Source organism: Cotesia typhae, unplaced genomic scaffold (genome assembly GCF_013202065.1).
Source record: "Cotesia typhae breed Kobodo isofemale line unplaced genomic scaffold, CoteBio_Ctyphae scaffold_152, whole genome shotgun sequence".
NCBI lineage: Eukaryota > Metazoa > Arthropoda > Insecta > Hymenoptera > Braconidae > Cotesia > Cotesia typhae.
Window position 1 is genome coordinate 8,672,392 of NW_027423776.1, and position 22,874 is coordinate 8,695,265.

Here is a 22,874-nt window from a genome sequence, read left to right on the forward strand (position 1 = left end):
TCACATAGATCATTAAAAAAATTGTTCATTAATCTTAATCACAAACATCGAAAAAAAAAATTCTTTCCTGACAAACGAAAGCAATTTTTAAATCGTTAGCCCAGATTTAGGTCAAAGGAATTTTAAAATTGATCACTGTGTTAATGTGAAAGCAATTGATGTTTAATTTAAAAGTGTAAATTTGCGTTAAACTTGAATTACAATGATCAACGATCGATATTTACATATTTTTCATTTAGTTACATTACAAAAGAACAAAGACGCGATTTATATAAACCCACTCCAATGGATTACCTTCGCTTTATTTGTTTATTTTTATCCGATGGCATTATGCCGGTTACGTAACTGTCACTACAGCCAATTATCAATTAATCCTGATTATTAATTATTCATCCCGTCATTTGTTAACGACGTCAATCAAAATACAAATTTTATTTAACACGCTGTGCCTGATTGAAGTTACGTAATAAACGCTGTCATTTTACTAATTATCGACTTTTAGTCAATATTTATTTTATTTTGTATTAATTATTACAGTATCTTTTAGTGAATCATATGTCGGTTAATCAATATGTTCCATTTTCCAATGAAAAATTAATGCATTAAGTTATTTAAAATAATTTTCTAATTATATAATTCTATTAGGCATTAAATTTTATTTTTAATAGAAAAATAATCTATAGCTCATTAAATTTAAATTTTCACTGATAAATTTTGATATATTAGTTTATTAAATTTGATTCTTAAATATATTATATTTCTGTTAATTTTCAAGTTTAATTCTACAAAAAGAAATCCAATTTTTCTATGGAAGTAATTGCTATTAATTATTAAATTTAATTTTATATTAGATCATAATTTAATTAACTTATAAATTTTAATAACCGAGCATACCTATTTCTCATTTTGATCGCTTAGAGTGATTAGATTTCTCCAAAAACTCAACGGCAAAGCCTGAGCTTGTCATCAAACTTGTCAATACACCTAAACCCATTGAAGGTATTCAGATATTTGCAAAGGTAGTTATATTCTCTGAGCCAGTGATAATTGGAGTGACGTCTTTGAAGATTGGCTTACGCGTTTGTTTGCCTTTTGGAATATTGTGACACAATAAGCGATTGACAATTTGAATCCTCAGCGGTATTTTTAGCTCGAAACTGTAAACTCAAAACTGGAAACATGATACCGATGGAACAATGAAAGCTTATTCGTTGGGTCAGGCTTTTATTATGACTGGTTCACGCTTGTCTTGATATCTTTTAGGGATTTTGTTCGTCATTGCGCGTTGCTGAATGTATTCTCTGAACCCTCTGGCACTAATACTACTAGCAGAAATGGTCTAGGTATTGTGAACATGTACATTTATATATATATATATATATATATATATATATATAAAAGTAATAGGGACTGTGGATGAAACTTCGCTGACCTACGTGAGCCCAGGGATGAATGTTGCATGTGCCACCACTCAGCAGATTGGTGTACTAAAGTCCATCGGGCTGTACCGTGTGCAGAGAACCTCACCCGAGATATAGAGTAAAGAGTAGACTACAGAAAGAGGAGGAGAAAATAGAAGAGAGAAGAGAGGAGTGCAGTAGAGTAGACTAGTATAGACCAGACCGAGCGGGAGTTGTAAGCCGACATTGCTATCTAGTGAATTGGGCTAAGACGGCTGTTCTCGATCGTAAAAAGGCCTTGAAAGAGGAAAACCTATATGTATTAAGTTCCTTTACTTTTTCAGCTTCTTTCATTTTTATTTATTTATTTTTCCGGAAAGTTACTTTATACGAGCGTTTTTTATTATGTTTATATATAGATATATATCTGCGAGACAAACCGATTGCTGGGTTTAATCAACTTCCACTTAGGCCGATGCATCGGGAATGAATTTTTTGTATTAGAATAATGGTCGAAAAGGAATATAAAGTCTACTTTAGAGATGATTGGAACGGTCTCTTTGAAAAAGTATTTAATCAATTTTAGTGTTTAATAAATTTTTGCATTTTTTCTTTTGATTCATGGAATAAACTATATTATTAAATTTACTCAATATAACATTAAATATTGCAAAGCACAATTTTGAAGGGTATAAAAGCCAAGATTTATAATTTGTTTTTTTGTAATTTTTATATTTTTTTCTATCAAAAAGTTGACAAAAAAAATGAAATTCGGGCTTTTTTAGATATAATTTGAAATTATATTTATTATTATTTGAATAGTATGTAATTGAGAAAATTATAAACTTGGTAAAATATTTAATTAGTAACAATTTTTACTTTAGCCTGAAATAAAAAAAATTTCTTTCGTATTCATACTATAAAAAATTGGAAGTACAAGTTAGATTCTTGATACTTTCTCAATTTAATTGAATAAATTACTTCCTTTGTGTAGGAATCGGAATAATTATACAACATTTTACATGACAACAAAGGAAGAAATTTCTTTTATCTCAGAGATTGAAAAAAGCGAAATAAATTCCTTGTAATTATACTTTATGAATCCTTATAAATTACTTATAATTAAGCATACATTGAAGGATTTAGTATCTAATTATTTAAGGATTATAATTGGATCATAAATTTACAAAGAAAATTTTTTTCAGCCTTTCAATAAATTTTTTTTAGTGATTTTTAATTATTAATTAATATTTGTTACATTAAAAATTTTTTATTAATTATTAAATCATTCAATGTAAAAAAATAATTTTTTATCAGTCAATAAAGCTTATCAAATACTAACAAATCTTTTTATCAGTGAAAGAATGAATCTCTGTTCAAAATTTAAATTCCCTTTACAATCTTCCATTAACGGCTGATCGTTTGAATAGTTTAAATAGTACATGTTAATTTTTATTATCTCTTTTAGAAACTCAAGAAAAACGCAATACTTCGAATTAATAAAAATAAATGAAGCACACCCTAGAATTGGGTGTTAAAGAGCTTCGACTTTCACGTTTAATTGCTCGATAACTACAAACTAATCACCTCGAAAGTGGTCTTTTAGACAGTTAAATTACCAAAGGACGTTAATCAGAAAACAACTGGATTATATTACTGCAACCCTTTACATAGGATTTATTTTTGAGCCCACTGCAACAGCGTAATTGCGAACAAAATCGACAATGCCCAGCAGACAGAAGGTAACAGCTTGCACAGAGCAGAATACTGACGAACCAGAGAGAATAAGGGAGACCAAGCCGGTACTCTCACTCACATACTCAAAGACTACATACTGGGAAATTGCAGCACATACAGAAGTACACAACAACTAAATACAAAATTGACCGAGGGGGTGTCGAAACACGTAGATTAAATTCCCCGGTTTTTCTCGCCATTCGACTCTCACATATGCACACACATCCACATATGACTCGACTCCGGAGCGTCCAAATGACCCGCTTCAATGCTTGTTAATACCAAGTTACACAGAGGGCGCACTCGACGTAGTTTCGTTAAATTCAATTTCGCGACAGTTATTTTTAATTATTTTATTTTGCACGCCTTTTTTGTTTACGCCAGTTTTTTTTTTTTTTTTTTTTTATTATTCACCTGTTTCCCGTCCAGTTGGACGAAGTCGAACAAGCACTCCCACACATGCATAGAAAACACGCAGACGTACTGTACGATGGATGCTGATCTGGAAATTTCGAGCGATCGTTCCTCGCTACGGCCTATAGAATTTGTTACTCACAACACTATTTTAACGCTTTTACTTTCCTCTTGTGTGGGTAGGTGTCTTGTTTTACTTTATTTATCTCTCACTCAATATTGAGTTAACGGCATTATTTGTTCTCTATCGGACGTTACCGGTAATACTACTATAGAGAGAGAATAGAAAATACCTTCACTTGTACCTATATCTATACACTTATTTACATTATATATATTTTTGTGTATATTGTTCGGCACATGTATTTACAGATATTGAAAGTGTCCGTGTGCAAAAGGATACATTATTCATACAAATTTACACAACCTTCTCTGAACTGAAAAAAATAAATATTGAGTGGAAAAAGCGACACTGCTCAATCTGAAAATTTTTATCACCTTTTTTATGGTTTAATATTTATACAGAAAAATTGATGTAGGAAATGATTTAAATATTGTGAAAAATTTTTAAGTTTTTTTTTATTATTTATTGTTGCTTGTAACTCTGAATAATATGAGTCATATATCATGGAACACAACTGTTTGGACAAATTTAATTATTTGTGATCATATGTGACCTTGTGACCATCATACGTGATCATATATGACCATTATATATGATTATCATCTGTGACCATGTTTGACGAAATAGTAATTATTAATAATTTTAATTTCAATTTATATGTAATCAACTTTATACATCTTGGTACAAATTTCCAAAAATATCGTCATTCAATAATATTATACTGAATTGAAGTAACTTTACATGAGAGTGTGTGGTTCGTCGGTTTAATTTTTAATGACATAAAATTTTTTAACACGAAATCGATAGTGAATAATAAAGTTTAGTAGCGAAAGTTTAATGAATGCAAATAGAGACACTATAGTACATCCGAAAATAAATTAAGTTCGACGTTAACGTTTCACTATGTGTCTACTTGTTCAGCTTTTACTTTGGACAGCTCTAACACGGCATAGTGCTCGAGTTTATTCTCTTTCTCTTCGAATGCATACACGGCTCACACAACACACCTCTACTACACTGACCGAGCAAGCGCAGGAGTAATCGCGTTTTCATATTTTATAGCGGACGAAAGTTCTGGCGGTGTCCCCTGGGGCGCTACAGCCCCGTTCCCGCTGCTTTCTGCATCCATCTCGCAAGGATTCAACTTATTCTCTTTGCCTTTTTTCACATTTACCCAGGGGGCACTGCAACATAACAGCTTTCTTGTAAAAAATAAAATCAACGTGGAAAATTTAATCATACCTGCGCTCGCTTTATTTATTTTTTTTTTAGAAATTCATTATTGCTCGAAATAACCTACGTTTTATTTTTAATAACAAAATATCCTTCTTTTCACACACATAATTATTTTCATACTGATACTCACACTTATACGTCGATAATTGCGTGCAATATTTTATTTTCGTCCGAACGAATAATTTATTTTGTCGTCCATTCTTTATTTATCGGAAGACTCAAAGCAAGCTCACGTAATTAAACATCGAAGCTTTTTTTTCTTATTAGCCAGAAATGTACAACTAATTAGATTTTATTTTTCTGCCCTTTATTTTATCCACCCGTGAATTTAATCTACTTTTCAGGCAATTTATGCTACAGACAGTATACTGCTATTAAAAAGATAAATAAATTTAAGGAGGTGTATTAAGGTTTTTTTTTGTATTGTATTTTTGTCAAAATATTCGGCATTATAAAAAATGGCTCAGATCGATGTCAATGATTTTACAAATTTTTTTTTTGTAATACATTTTTTTATTTTTTAAAATACAAAATGACACTTTATTTTTAACATAAATTTGAATTCTAAAAAAATGTTTCATCCATAAAAAATTAGGTCTAAAAAAAAATTTTTATGAGCTTATTATGTTATTATGTATTATGTATTATTAGCTTATTATGTATTATGTCCTACAGTAAAACTTTTTTTAAGGTAGGTCACGTCTCCATAAAATATTTTACTCGTATCTAAAACAGAATTAGAAATGATTGAAGTAAAATGAGCACTAAAAATTTTTCAAAAGTCCATTTGATACTTCGTCTTCAAAATTTATTATTCATGTTGTATCTTCCAGTTTTTTCGGGTCATAAAGTGAACGATAGATCCGTAATTTTTGCTCTTCAAAATAAACTTTTTAAATTATTCAAAATTATTTCTCAACGTCGGAGTGTTCTTAAATATTTAAAAATGTTTTCATTTAGAAAGCGACAAGTAGTATAAATACTTATTTTCTTCCACATGTGGCTTCCATAGGGGTTTTTTTGTGACATCAAACAATAAATAATAATAAGTATAATTGGTAGCGATTCCATCAACTAATTAAGACAACGTGGCTAGACGAGAAACAAACGGAAACGGAGCAAAGAGAGCCATCTACAGTTATAGTGCCCCTGAATGGCGTAAAGTGTAGCCAGTCGGCAGCGCAAGCTCATCCAATTCAAACTTGAGCTGTGAGATACTCAATTCCTACGACTTTCCTCTCTAATTCTATTAAATTCTCTTATTACCTTAATACCAATTAGCTAATGTAAATTGTGCAAAACTGTACTTTTTTTAGGTGTTTCTTTTATTCATGCTTGCAAAAAAATTACTTTTACACTTTCTATTGTTTAAAAAAAAAAAAATAATTTTGCCGATGTGAAATTTGATTTTTAACGTACCTGAATTTATTATATCTTTGTTTTTTCTACCAAAATAAACTTTATTAAAATTTGATTTTTTTTTAAGGGGGATAGCCACTGTAAAATTTCGGAAAAAAAAATTTTTTTTTTTTTTCATTAAACTGAAGTTTATATATTCAAAATTATGTATTTCAAATTTTATAGAAAAATTCCGAATAGTTTTCGAGTTATAGTCATTTTTATAAGAGCGCGTCGATTGACCGTTTTACGCGCGGCGCTTCGACGAAAACGTCGCCTGCTCGCTCCGTCTTTGATTCGTACGGGTTGGCGATTGTTTTCCCTCACGATTGTCAACCGTTACAATTATTTGACTTTTAACGTATATTTTTTCTTATTGTTGAGATACTGTACCTCATAGTTTAGTTGTTTTGTATGAATACACACTCGTTCTTTAATTTATTGAGTTTCTTAGTGTACTCGTTATTGTTTACTTACTTATTTTTTTAAATCTTCTGATCTTTTTTTTTTGTTTATTTAACAAAAAAATTTGTTAAATAATGGATCGTAAACAAAGTAAAGTTATTAAAAACGAAAGAAAACTGCCAAACGACAGGAAAAAATTTAATCGACCGCTCAACAGATATGAAACTGAAAAAATACTGGCTCTCAACGACGTGATAGTGCTTCCAAGAGGAAATTATCACAAAAATCTGATTGTACAATTGATTCGAGTATTAGCTACAAAATTATAAATTTTTTTCGATATTTAATTTACTAAGTGGCTGTGTATCGTGTAAAAAGTGTGGTGGTGATGTAAACTTTACTGAGACAAGTATTCGAGGATTAGGTTTTAAACTAGTTGTGAATTGCAAAAATGTGATCCAGTTTTGATAAATTCATGTCCACTCATCAAGAGTGCGTATGAAATTAATCGCCGTTTCATCTTTGCAATGCGGATAATTGGTATTGGGTTATCTGGAGCTGAAAGATTTTGTGCTTTCATGGATTTACCACGACCAATGTTCCATAGCTTTTACGATCGTCTGGTCACACAAATCAGAAATGCAGCTAGAAACTGTTGTGATTTAGTGTTGAAAAAAGCTGCTAAAGAAGAAATCCAAGAAACCTGCAAGCATTTAAAATCCAATGACATTCCTGGAATTTCTGTCTCCGGTGACGGTAGTTGGAAGAAAAGAGGGTTTAAATCTTCATTTGGTATATCTTCTCTAATTGGTTACTTCACTGGCAAAATCGTAGATGTAAGTATGAAATCCAGTTATTGTAAGATGTGTGCGCTAATGAGCTCAAAAAAGGAACAGCTGAATACGATCAATTTATGCAAGACCATGCTCTAGACTGTCCAATAAACCATGAAAATTCTTCTGGACAAATGGAGGTAGATGGAATAAAAGAGATGTTTATGCGATCAGAGTTATTACATAACGTTAAGTATGTAAACTATATAGGTGATGGTGACACTAAAACGTATAAAAATATTTGTGATGCTAAACCGTATGGGGACATGGTGAAGATAAAAAAAAAAAAGGAATGTATTAATCACGTGCAAAAACGAATGGGCAGTCGACTAAGGGCTTTGAAGAAGCAACGAACTAACAAGAAGACAAAAACAGGAAAAGAAGAAAATACACAGAAAAGTTTAGGTGGGAAGGTCGATTAACGGACAAAGCAATTAATGAATTTACAAAGTATTATGGTTTAGCAATCAGACGTCATTCTAATGATGTTGATGAGATGTATAATGCTATTTGGCAAACATTTTATCACAAGTTTTCATCACCCGAAGATCCGCAGCATTTTCTTTGTCCTGAAGGTGCAAATTCGTGGTGTCAATTTCAAAAAGCTGTGGCAACAAATACTTTGGACTCATTAGTTGAAAAACCACCACTTCCTGCAGATATTGCGGAAGCTTTAATACCGATTTATGAAGATCTATCGAATCCAGAGTTATTGGAACGATGTGTCGGTGGGTTTACACAAAATAATAATGAAAGCTTCAATGCATTAGTGTGGCAGCTCGCCCCAAAAACAAATTCTTCTTATTCCCTTATTGTTGAAATAGCTTTATATATTTCAACAATTACATTCAATGATGGGGCTCTAGCAACTCTGAAGATATTAGAGAATCTCGATGTTAAAGTAGGACCAACACTCTACTCATACTGCGCTGAGCGCGACGCTACTCGGGTTAAAGCTGCTGAAAGCCGCATGGAAACGGCCAGTAAAAAAATAAAAAAGTCAAGGTCAATACTAAAGATAAGGAGGAAGAACCCTCATATGGCCCAGGACTTGATAGTTTGATGTGAGTATGAATATTTTGTGAAAGACTAGATTTTAAAGTTGCGAGAATCTTCTTAAAACTTTACTCGCGTTTTTCTCAAAACGACTTTTTCAAACTTTCCGGTACTATAACTTTCGTAAATATGAACCGATTCTCAATTTTTTTGTTTCCCCGTATTCGTCTACTTAGTGGCTATCGTCGCACGTAGGGGATTTTGAAAATTTTAATTTTTAAGATTTTTTAAGGCTGTTTGAGTCCAAAAAAATGAGAAAAAAAGACGAAAAAATTTTCAATATGGCGCCATTTTTTCTCAAATCAAAATTTTCAAAATCCCCTACGTGCGACGATAGCGACATTCCTATAGATTAAAATGCCGTTTGGTTTTTTTGTTTCAGATAATCCGTTTTTGAGTTACAGTACCGGCAATGGAGGGGGAAATTTTTTTGGTGCTCTACAAAAATGTTTATAACTTTGTGATAACAAAATATTTTTGAATAAAAATTTAGGAGAATTATCCTCAACATATACTTTATAAAACAAAAAATACCCGATCCCCAAATTCCTTTATTATCCTAGTAAAAAAAATTCCCGAAAATTGCCTATTTTTTCCAGCGTCACAGTGGCTATCCCCCTTAATTCAGACGATATAAATTTGACACCGTATTGGTGTAATTTTCACAACGGGCGTGTTAAAAATTTTTACACTGACGCATTTACACCAAAAATATTTTTTACATGATATAGATTATCAAAAAATGCAAAAAAAATCGATTTTTTTAAATTTGTCTTTAGAGACTATTTTTTAACATCATTTTTTGATCGAAAAGAACAAATCTATTGTACAATTAGATGTATTTATACATTGGATTGTCGAAAGAAAAGCGTCAAAATGTAATTGTACTAAATGAACAGGTCATACGGTGGGGTTGCGTAATCGTTTAATCACTTTGCAGATCCGCTTTTCGAAATTAAACGCGAATGAAATCCTGGTTAACCGTGTCGGAATTACCAGAGAGATGTATAACAGGCAAAAGGTTTCTATGTATGTATTGTATACATATATATGCATGTATATAAATAGAAGGGGACTTCCCTTTACCCCTGAGCTCTCGTCATGACGGTCCAGGGGCTACGTAATTCGATTACTACGGCCACGACAGTGATTCGACGGGAAAATACGTTACTGACATTAAATTATGTTCATTTCCCGGGATTCAGTACCGGCGACCTTTACCGTCTTGTAAAAGTTTAAGCGCAAAAAATTGCCCAACTCGGTAATCTCAGACACAACTTTGTTTTTGTTGCAAGTTATAAATAAACTCGATAACTTTTTCTATGGCCTGTTCTATTGAAGAGTATCAATCATCTTTTTTCGTAAACTATAATCACGAGAAAGTAATACGACTTAAATCAATAATAACGTATTCTTAATCAGATAAAATAATTAATCGTCTGACGCCGATGATGTCATTGAGAAAAGTTTATTAAGAAAATTATTTATATAATTAAATGTTAAACAGTTTCCTCTTGGCTTGAAGATAAAACTTTTTATGAATAGTGATTACGAGCTAGGCAGTGAATGTAATCTTTGATCATCAAACTTGTCTGTGGACTTCTTAAATGGACCTTAAAGTTTACGAGGAATTTTTATTCTCTCGCTCTTTCTGCTTTCAGCTTTCATCAGAACCTAGAACTGCACTTGTCTGCCAGCGGAACCGGCTAAGTTTATTCAATAAAATCAAGAGAGTAATGAGGCCAAAGGAAAATGATATAAATTTAAAAGACATCTCATACTCTTATACTCATCTTTATTATAAACGTCCTCGATGAATGGATGTTGATATAAAAAGAAACTTTATTTTAAGTTATCATGAGAAAATTTTATTTTAATCGAACATCATAATTATTGCACGACATTCGATAATTCCAGGTTCAATTACAATTATTTCAATAATTATTTACGAATACAATTGATAAAATCAATATTTTATTGTTAAGCTGTGTTAAGATTTTTTTTTTTTTTTACAGGAGAGTTTTTATTTTACTTGAAGCAACTCTTAACTTAAGCGTAAAGTAACTCCTAATATTATAATACAGTCTGGTAATTTTTATCATTAATATAACAGTGAATTAAAAAAAAATTTCTTTCCGTCCGTTTTTTTTTTTTTTACAAATTTATCCAATTTTATGTCATAAAATGTTTTTTGTCTAAGTTATAAAATTTTTTTTATGAAAATAATAATAATAATAGTAATAATAATTGAAAAAAAAAAAAAAAATGACCAAGTTTGTTTGTTCTGTAAGTTTCATAAAACAATTATACAACTGCGGCGTATCGGAAATACAGAGAGATATTTATATTAATTATAAAGCAAGAAAGTCTAGTTTAAAGTTAAAAGAGAGAAAATATTGCTAAAGCAACATTACCGGGCCGTCTTATAAGTTTACAGTTGCCACACCACTGAACAAACTTTGTAGTTCTCTACTTGAAGCTTAAAGGAAGAACTAAACTCTGAGTTGGAGTGTGAGCCCGACCTCTGTCTCTGGCTCACAGTTTTATTTTATTTTTTCTTGTTACTTAATGAGTTCTTGTGTATATCAACGGCGTTTTGTTTTAGCGAGAGAACAGTGGCTATAACTCACCGAGAAGGAGCCCGAACTTTCGTTTAATCCCGGAACGAGGACTTTATTCAGAGATCGCTTTGGATCCGAAAGACAACAAACGGAATCGGCAAAAGGATATCGTCCTTGTTTGTTTACCTAGGATTTGTTTACCTAGATTCTCGTTCGCGTGATTGAAATCGGGGGGAGGAAATTGAATTCGAATACTCATTAAAGGCTTGCGCTGTCAGTTGTCAAGCTCGACGCCGTCTTTTGGATCGTGATTGTACTGCACTGACTACAGATATCATGAATCAACAGATTTCAATGTTGAGATTCGAGTGTGAGGAGCTGGCGAATCTGAGGAATTAACAGAGGGTGCCCTGGATATATGTATAGAGATGAAGGGCAGAAGGAGACTCACTAGTATTACAAAACGTACAACGTGACGAGGATCCTAAGTCAACCAATTGTTCGCTGACAATGCCCTTCCAAAACTTCAACAAGCCCCGTTGATACTGGAACGCCGCCGGTATTGAGAAATTTCCACCCACTGCTAGACAGAGACAGAGACACCAATGCTACGTTTCAGTTTCCAAAGCTTTCAACTTTATACTTCACGATTCGTCTGTTTCATACCCTCGTTACCGGATCAACGTGTTTATTCACCTCACCATACTTTTTCCGACCACCTCGTTGTTTTAATTACTTCACATCTGTATTTTTCTTCAAGCTTAATTTAATTTACAAAGAGTCGGGATTAAAATTCACCTCGACGGTTTGTTGCAAGGCTTAAGTTTCATAAAAAAAAATTACATTTGTTCCAGGAAAATGTCACTTAATTCTTCTAGGAAATTAATAATTTTTATCTTTGATGTAGTTTTGAATTTTTGAATTTTTTTAATTATCTATTTACAAACTAAAAAAATTTTCGTCGAATTTACCATTTTTTTTTATACGTAATAATCTTAATTCAACGCAATCCACGTGTAAAGTAATACGGATTTATGTTCAACTTTTCTAAAATCGGTTCGTCAAATTATAATTTTTAATTTCCACAATTTATTGAATATTAAAAAAGTAAAAGCTGGTCAACGATTTGGAGCTTATGTTTTACTTATCAACAACGCCAAAGACTAAAGTCAGAATTATTTCCAATTCTCGCGCAAATAACGAGCTGCGTCATATTTAACCCACGCATTGTTCAAATTCAAAAGATTTTGTGTTAATTGGAGATTATCGAAAAAATCAGCTCTGTACTTCGTTAACTTGTAAAGATTTTCCAATTATAAAGTAAATGAAAAAAAAAAAAAAAAAATAAATAAATAAACAGCACGAAAGAAAAGCAGAAAAACATTAAAAGAAAATTAAAGAGCATTGTAGACCGGAGCAGAACCGAATGTATTGGGTTTATTTTATTTCAATTTTAAAAAATAAACTCTGCACAAAACTAAAAGACACAAATTTAGTTGTATTTTCTTTAGTTGAATCTTTCTTTCCATTCGTTCGCTATTATCCGAAACTTCTTTAGCCCGATTCTTTCGTAAGTATTAGACCCAAGCTCTTTACTTTGGAACTACCGTGGCGCATACAACTCATACTATTATTACTGTTGCTGTATGTATATGCTTACTTTATTTTTGTAAGTTTTATTTATTTTCAGTTATTTCATATTTTTTTTGTACGTTTCTTTTCGTTATTCTTTTGTTCGGTGGAACCTCAGTTAAAGTTCGATCTTTCAATACGAGAAAAAGCTCTGAGCTGAGTCTTTGAGTTCGAGTCTATAAACCGTAAATAGTTTTTCTTAGCGAGTTTCGGAGCACGTCCAGGTGCTCTACTCGGCATGGGTTTTTCTTCATTATTTGTGCACCGCAACTCACTTTTCTCATTGCCATTCCTACTTACCAACAAATCTAACAGTCAAGAGCTCTACTAGCACACACCGGGTGTGGGTTCTCAACATTCTCGTATTTTATACCGTTTTCAAAACTTTACTCCTCCTCCTCCTCCTCTTTCTCTGACCTACTCGAGCTGGCTTTTACTCGAGTTTTAAATTCTTGAAATTAAATGCTTTGAAGAGTAAATTTTTTTTGCTAAGTTAAGTAAATATAAAGAAAATTTAATTCATTAAAAAACATCAAAGTTCTTCTGTTTACAAGTAAATAAATGTAGATTTTTTCTTTAATAAAAATAACCAAGTATTGGACAAAAAAAAAGTTAACTTTTTTTGAGATTAATTAAAATTTAAACATCAGATGTCAATTGTCATTTTTATTTCGGATTGTTTTAAGTTGTCAATTTTTTATATTAAAATATATCATTATTATTATTAAAAAAAATACCGAATTAATAACAATAATAATAACAATTTTAAAAAATGTGTAAATAAATCTAGAAAATTTAGAATTTATTTTATATATTTAGTTTCCACAATTATATAAAGGAACATTGGCAAAAAAAAGGTGAATGTGTTTAACGTAAAAGCAATAGACAAAATAAAACCAATTTCGTTGGAAGTAAGGAGCTACTACTATATTCTACACTTCTGTACCTTTCTTAAGAAATCGAGCAGAAAAGAAAATTACAGTAACAAGAAGAAAAAAAATGTGTACCATCATTTACAAATTGTAGCCATTGGAAACAAATCGTACAGGACGGTCTGCTACACACTGCGATCACATCGATTCTATTGTCACAGTACGGGTGAATTCATGACACAGATATTCGGCATAAAAGTTACTCTCTTTGCTTATATTACGGTATATAATATAGACTATACACTTACGATACTAACTTGGAAGTCTGAGGGCTTACGTGTACATTTAATATCGCGGCACGCTGCCAAAATAAATTCTTATTTTTTTTTCTCACATGCTGCTGCGAAGGAAAATCAGATGTTAGAAATTTTTTTGAGAGACAATTTTTGATTAAGTATTTAACTATGTTTTTTTTTTATCAAAAGAAAGGCAATATTTTCAGGTCGAGTGCGTTAAAAAAATTAATTTTACCAGTTTTAATGATTTTCGTTGAGGAATGATGACAACAATCTTTCATATCCTTCCGTATATTGACAGAACATAACCCACAAACTATACCGAGCTCGATCCAAACAAGTCCGCGGCACCCGTCAGTAATATTAATCTCTGATGAAGGTATGCAAGATCCTCTGAGTCTGAGAGATATCATTTACTATCTGGAATTGTGAGATGATGTTCTCAATCGAGAAGCTGTCACTTTCAAGACATAAGATACCAGGTAGCCTGCTAAATAGCAGGAGAACTTTCAGTGAAGCTGGTAATCAGATCGATGATTTGCAAAGCCAGCTTATTCGTACCCCTAGGCAGTGCATATTATACATCGAGTCTCTTTTCTGAAGCGATGGCGGTAGAACTGGTTATGTTTAGTTAGTAGCCGAAGCTTTTCGAGACTAACATAATGATGAACCGTAATCCAAGAGATGCCCAACCAACGTGTTACTGGGCACTCAACTCAGCTAACGCGTGCATCCAAGGATTAGATAGTGCAGAGCTGATGGTCTATGGCTCGAGATGCTACGTCCATATTAAGTAGTTCTCCTATACAGTTTCATCTACGATGGAGCAGAGGCAAGATGGGGGTAGTAATTTCTATATAGATAGTGCCAAATAGATAGTGGGTTCTCTATTCCCTCACGGTCTAGAGCCCCAGCTATAGACTCTCTATAGATTCGAATCATCCACTGCATAAGGATCCGGCGATTGATTTTACGGGTTTCTATACCACAAGACATTCAAGACCGCTGAATGATCTTGAGGAATGCTGAGTACGTGTTCGATGCTAACCGCAAAACGTGATCTTTTCAAGACATTCACTTCGGATTCAATGCCCTTATCTAGGGTTGTGCGAATAGTCGAATTAAAGATTAATTTGATTACAATTGGTGTTGAATAGTTCGTTTGTTCTAATATTCTGAATTTTTTACGACCCTATTAAAATATCAAACTAATACACATTTTTTCCAAATCTTTCAATTTTTACTCTAATTAAGTGAAATTATTTGTGAGTCAAAATTACAGCGTTCAAGTTGCTTCGTAGTTAGAAAGATTAGCTTGACATAAAAAAAAAAAATTTTATAATATAAAAAATTTTATTTCCCATTTATTTAAAATTTTAACTATTGAAGCCGTTTGAAAAATTTTTTTAATTTTTGTACCTCTGAAAAATCAACTTCTAAACAGTTTTTTTGAATCAACTAAACTTTCTTAACTGTTCAAAAAAGTCTAGAATTTTTTTTTCTTTCTTCTGTGCAAATGATCAAACTTTCTCTTCAAGAACTTCAGAATATTTTCTTTTCAAATAATCGCAAAAGTAATCTCGAAAATCCTAAAAAACTATAATTGGCGTGGAAAAGAAGTCGAGGACACTAAACCCAGCGCAAGTATATCGGGTTATTAAAAAGCTATAAATAAAGCAGTGTTTGAGCGAAGAAGAGCACTTGGTAGTTGGTACTTGTAACTGGAACTGGATAAGAATTGTCTGAAGACGGCTAAACACTACAGTAGTGTCTTGTTGTAATTTATAAGTATGTACATAAGTGCATATAGCTAGGTAAATGGACATTCGAAAGTTCATGTATAAATACAGTTAAAGTTAGAACGTACATACACACAAACACATATATATTTTCCCGAGAATGTCAGTAAGTACACACGGTTGGCAATACTCGTGACCACGGTAGCCGTTTATTTTAAGAAGTTCTTTAAAACTCAGCTCTCGACTAACGCGAAAAGCTGAAAGAAGGAGCCGAGAAGAGAGAGTAAAACAAAACAAAAGTTAACTCGTGAAATAGGATGACTGCTGTGAGCAGAACGAGAGAAAGAAAGAGGGGAGATAATTTCTTGAGAGAGAAAAAGAGAGATAGAGGCCGTGGATTGTACCAAAAAAAGTCTGAGATTGGTAATGGCGCGAGGGAAGAAAGGAGCTAGAGCCATAGAATAAACGGCAACTTGCGCCTTGAGCTCGAGCCATTAGACAAATTTTATCTATATCAGTCGTATAAGTTTAAGCTTGGCTCCAGTCCTCCCGATTTCCTTTTTTTCAGGGTTGCTTTTGACTCGCCGACATACAGGTACTGAATTTAACATTTTATTTCTTCATTTCTGTCTCTCGTTTCTGAGGAGCTTTCATAAGGACTTATTTCATTTTATTATTTTATTTTACCTCCAGTCGCTATCTTTCACGGGCCTTCCACGTAAAAGTTTATTGCCGGGACCAACGACCAGGAGGGAAATTCGCAAAACTTTAGCGAGTTAAGAGTTGTCCAACGGCTGCGATGTGACCCGGGAAAAGGAAATGAAAGTCGAGGATATGGAATAGGAGAGAATATAGAAGTGGGAGGGTGGAAAGAAAGAGACTTATATCATTCGACAACTCATGAGACTACTTGTCATTAGTTTCTCTTCAGCCTCAGTCTCCCTTTCTTATGTGAATGTCTCATTTATAATTCTCGCGGCCGACGATTCATCAAAAAGTCAAGATACGACTAATTGTTCCCTTGAGAGAGAGAGAGAGAGAGAGAGAGAGAGAGAGAGAGAGAGAGAGAGAGAGAGAGAGAGAGAGTTAGGATTAAGGATAAGTTCGTGGTATTAAGATTAGTAATTGGAATTAATTGGGGTGATTTTAAAAGGATAAATATAGATTTGGTAGAAGCTTTTTTTGGGGTGAAAAAAAATTTTTTTATGATCTGAGATATTTTGGTATGATTTTAAAAATTTTCATAAATTTTTTTTGAGTAGGGGAAAATTTTTCTTTAATTGAATAAATACATTTATTTAAATTCTTATTGAAAAGCTCTTTTAATTCGAGAATTACATTTTTGATTGGTTAATTTTTATTGTTAATATCAATTTTTCTTATTTTTATAAAACTCTGTAATATTTTTTAATAATAATTAATTTTTTAATTGCCTAATGTAAGTCTAATATAAAAATTAGTCACTTCAAAAAATTTTTTTTCATGTGATAAAGTAACAGTATAATTTTGATAGTCATGTTATTATTGTGAAATTTACATTAGAAAATTAAACAATAAACTCTGTAAATAATAAAATTTACGATAATAAACGATAAATGATAAATTAAGGTATCGATATCAAAACTCATAAACATATCATCCAATATATCTAATATGAAAATGACAAATACTCGAAACGCAATTGTTAGGTGTTATCTTTGGATGCAAACACGCTGTAGGAGACAACTATACAGTACATGGTAGAGAGTATACAGTAAATAGTAAATAATATAGTTGTCTGGTTGTTCTGGTCTGGTAGAATGGACATTTACGCCATCCATGATATCTAGTGGAAGTTGTGATTGTATCACGCGACACGATACAATTGAAATATTTCTCGGTGTATAGACACCGGGAGATAATATCACGCGTAAAATACATCTCAATCATCCACATTTCATTGGAATAAATAATAAATATTATCTCACAAAATGTTTCAGTCATGAACGTGGAATTTCAGAGTTTTCAATCGGTAGTGCGAATAATGTAAATGGAATAGTTTGGACCATGTGTGGGAACATTTAAGCTGCTTGAGGAATTCTGAATGCAACGTCACATCTGCAAACAATTGTAATCTATATGTCTGGCAGGGGTGTTATTAGATCCTTGATCTCTGGAGCGGCTTCAAACCACCTTGATTAGACTCGATGCATTAATTGTGAGCTTGCGAGATGTATCGTGAGCTCAGTACTAGTTTAGTTTAATGTAGTTGATACCCCGAGGACTTACAGGTGCAAACGAACCATCTAAAGATTATATGTCTGGTAGTTGTATAATATTCTGCATGTGGAATACTACTGATCTTCTGCAATGATACATCCTCTCTATCACTATGAAATAATTCATTTTAATTGTTTTTTTTTTTTTTTAAATAATAAAAATAATTAAATAAAAGTGCATAAAATCAATACTCAAAATCTATTTTTTCATTAACTGAAACATTTTAGTGATTGAATTAATTTTCCAGTTTCTCGATACTTGTTTAAAAGTTCTTAAACTTTAATTTAGAGAGTGTCTTAATGGAAAAATTTATCCTCGGTAGTTTAGCAATTACGAAGTGTAAATAGCGTCGTAAACGTCTGAATTGAACATAGGTAAAAAAGATAAATAAACTGAGAAGAAAAGGCGAGAGAAATTTTCACATCACAGAAGTAAGCTCCCAACCCTCCAGCGCCTTCTATTATGAACATGTATATTGCATATTGTATATGTATATATGTATACATCACTGCCTCTGTAGGGAACGTGGCAAAATGTCCGACGAAATTGGTTTTATTATAGCCATGGAAACTTGATTCGCTTTCTTCTACAACTGGTGTACTGGTATATCCTTCGCCCTCGATTTTCTTCAAATAGCCAGTCTCGTGTTCTGTTGAAAGTTACGTCTCTCACGTGATAAGAGTAGAGGTGTCGATCGCATTGTTACGCTATTCTTCTTTTCGAACAATTTTCCAATATTACCCACATACTCCTCCTCGCACACACATACACAAATAACTTTCTTACCGACTTCCCGCAGAGTATTTTTCAATTTTATTCTCGCCTATTCTTTTCAATAATTCATCTAGTGAATAGTTAATTGAATAGAATATAAAAACGCAAACGACTACTAACTTCAACATCAAACATACCAATTTATGAGACACTTCATGAGATAATTATAATTTATTATCAACAATTTTTTTATCGTTTTCTGCCTACAGAATTCATAGATTCCAACAGAATACTTACATCAACTACTTGCTTCAAGAAAAATATTATCTTAAAAGCTTATAAAATTTTAAAAAATTTATTTCCTCGTTTTTTTTTTTTGCGTTATCTAAGGTCACATATGGACAAACCTTTTTCTTGTTGTATCTGGTAAAAATAATAAACTAAAAAAAATTAATTTAAAAATTTAATTTCAATTTTAAAATTAAAAAAAAAAATTTTTTATATCATTAAAAATAATTCTAAAATACAAATGAATAGTAAGCCTTAAGCAGAATTTCTTAAGCTAACAAAATGAGTTTAAAAAATTCTTAAATTAAAAAAAATAAATCTCCTCAAAATAACTTTCCTGTTAAGAAATTTTCTTTTGAGTCAACTAATTTTTTTTTTAATGTAACTTCTAGGAAAAGAAAAATATCCTATAGTTTTTCATGTGTAAAAACACCAATTTGATATAAAACTTAAATTATGTTCCAAACAACGATCTAAATCCCAAACTTAATCACTTTGGACACAAACTAGTTTGGAGCGTAATATTGCAAGCTTACTATATATTTTTTCCAATTATATCTTAGAAAAAAAGTATTGCCGTAATAAAAAAAATAATTTAGCCGTAGAAAAGTTTCGGAGACAGTATTTGATTGTCTTTTTATTTTTTTACTTGTGAATTGTAGCTAGACTGGATGTCTCGGTTGTCTACCGGCAAACAATCTCCGATGATGTCATTATCGACTTGGGCCTCGTTTCCCCTGTCGTTATACGTACGATAGTGAGATGAAATATCGGGTTTTCTCTCTACTCGGCGATTAGTACACGTCGATTGCTCTGCTCCATCCTTCCCTCTCTTTTTCTCTCTCTCGGTTATCCCTCAGCGCAAATCGCGTGTGCGATAGAGACGCGGCTAAATGGGAAACGAATCATCAGTACTTGTACTTGAGAAGTATAATAGAGACGCGACTGTCGATATTTAAATAAAGTTTGAATCTGAATCAAGTTTAACCGCGAACATTTATTTCACATTTCATAGAATATACATCATCTATTGCAGTATTTTGCAACCGATACCAATGATAAATTTTTTTCAGCTATCCTCGTTATTGGTTTCTAGTTTAATTCTAAAATAAAAAAAAAATCCTCGCGGTCTTCATATACGCGAATTTTATTCCCATGCGTGTGTGCCAGGACAATTAATATTTCGAATCTCGATATCCGATAAGGTCGAGTAATGAAAATAGTAATTTATAGATTGTTATCTCGGAGTTGTGGGGGGAAATCGTTACGGGAAATTACATTCTCTTTAAGGATTGTTCAAGATCTCAAGGTATTTAGAGATAAATCGTAAATAATAATCCATTCTTTGGAAGAAATTTAGCTTTATTTTTTTTATTTTTCAAAAGAGAAATTAATAATTATATTTGTATGAAAAAATCAATTAAAAAATTTTATAATCATAGAAAAATTGAAAGATTTGCATGATTAAGTTTTTATAAAAAAAATCATTATTTTTATAAAAGAAAAAGTTTAAAAAAATGAAAAATCTTGTAATATACCAAAAAAATTTGCATCTAAAAAATTAATGTCTTTAAAATAAAAAAAAAAAAAAATACCACGACATAAAATATGGAATCAATAATATAATCCATGAGAGCTTTTTATTGCTCAAAAGCTGGTAAGTATTATTGATATCCATTAACTTGAATAATTCGTTCAACTTTATTTGAAAATAATCAATCACTCGACTTTTAGTGATTGGTTCGTCTTTTTTGCCCCCAGCAGTAATTTTTATTATTTGAAAACAATATATTTTCTGATTTATAAATAGCTATTGCGCTCGAGGCATTTATTGATCTCTGATTTAACGAATTTGAAACGTTGTTTTTTCAGATTATAAATACGGCTAATAATAAAAGAGCTTAAAAAAAGGACCCGCGAAAAAAATAGTATTCTTGTTATTTATTCTCCTATAAACGTACAGTGGGCAGAATAATTAAACTTTTTGTTTTTATTTTTTTTTATCTGTTGATATCCGAGGAAATAAAGATAAAAAAAAATAAACTAGTGAAAAAAAAAATTTAAATAGTTTTGAATGTTTGTGAGCTTTAATGAACTGTGTAGGTGAAAAAATTATAAAATATTTTTACATTTTACAACGGTTCGTTCGTGAATTTTGCACTGAAAAAATTTTAAAAATAATTCAATAAATAATGTGTGCTGTGATTCGATCGTAAAGTAATGGAGAATAGCGATCAGCCATAAAATAAATATTACATAAAAAAATATAAATATAAATATAATGGCTGAGTTTTATAGAGCCAAGTTCAGAAGCGTGAGGAATATAACCGTGTATTTGGATTTAAAAAGTCTCATAACAAATTCCGAACTCGTAGATCGACGCTTCCATAACGTGGAAGCGCGACTGGCCTCCACTATTTTCATTCTCTTATAGTATTCGTTTTCATATTTTTCTGCATCCTTTATGGCCGTCAAACGGTACAGGCTTCCCCATCTGTCGGTCTTTGTGCATTCCCGACGCTCGCTGGTGCTTGGATATCTTTTCGCCAAACATCTTAAGACTTATCCAGCTCTTTTGTGAAGAAATTCACATGCGCTTTACTTTTTACTCTACACTATAGAATATTGGACTGGTCGAGAGCCAGACCGGGTGTGTGTTGTAAGATTTATCCATAAAATACGTCAAAAAATACTTTTTATTCAACAACATAAGCTAGATTATCTTCGGGATACAATGTTACGTGCGATGGATTTTTCCTTCAGTTAGTTTTTCAATGACTTCAAAGGAAATTTTATGAGGAGTTTTTATACATTGTAGAGAAATTTTCGTCACTGATTGACTGTAAAAATTTTTTTGTAGAATATTTAACATTGTAGAGTGTCAATTCAAAAAAATTGTCAATGCTGTTCAATCAGACTATTTGCCAACACAAATTTTAAGAAAAATTTTCGTTTAAAGAACGAAATTTTTTTTTAAAAGACAATATTGTAAAAGTCTCCATAAACAATAAGTAACTCAAAAATTAATTAAAATTTAATTTGGATAAATAATTCAGGCTTTGACGCTGTTGAATATGTAATACAACTTCGTAAATATTTAATTTTGCGACTATGTGGACATACATATCATATTTTAAAATTATGCAAAAAAAATTTTCCAGAAAACATTTTTCTTGAAGCAAATAATTTTTTTTAGTATCGATTTAGTGACAGTGTGTCGCCTTTAAATGTGATTAGCTGGAAGAATAGTTGTAAAATATTTCGATAAAATTTTATTAAAATTCTAAATCCCAACTGACGATTTTTTCACCCGCAACGCCCACAAATAACAGAATCATTCACTAGGATTCAACTCCAGCGATACGTGAGTAACTCTTACGCTCGCAGAATTGAAAATTTAATAAATTCCGGCTGATACTCAACTCCAAAAAAGGACGGGGTGTAAAACAACACGAAATCGACAGCGGTCAGGTAGAATCTCAGACGGATATTACCCAGAAAATTAACCGGGTAAGTTACTCATGCTAATGGGCTCAACGATGACAAGTTTAACTGCTGTTTCCTTAATCTTAACGATCTCATACTCAAACTATAGTGCACTATATGCAGAGGTAAGGTATGTATATTTACAGAGGAACGAGCTGGTAGTTAGCGTAGCCAGTAGTGACTTAAAGGCAAGTTTCTAGAAACACTTTGAAGCTCATTCGCTGGGAAACGATGATAATCGTAACTTCCACTGCCAATTCGAAAGTATCCCTTGATATAGAAATAGAATAAGAGCAAGTTTAAAGTAAAGGGAGTTTAAGAGAAAGCGAGTCCATTAGAAACAAAACTTATCGTAGTCATTGTAAATTATTCTCTCAGAATGAATCCAAAGTTCTTATCACCGTATAATGTTACAAAGAAAAGA

General features: G+C 31.9%; 1 protein-coding gene across 1 annotated transcript in view; it reads right to left on the reverse strand.

Annotated features, from left to right (window-relative positions):
* The window catches only part of LOC141536112 (uncharacterized), a 50,545-nt gene that overhangs the window by 19,038 nt on the left and 8,633 nt on the right, over positions 1–22,874 (reverse strand). The gene's annotated exons all lie outside the window — the stretch shown is intronic.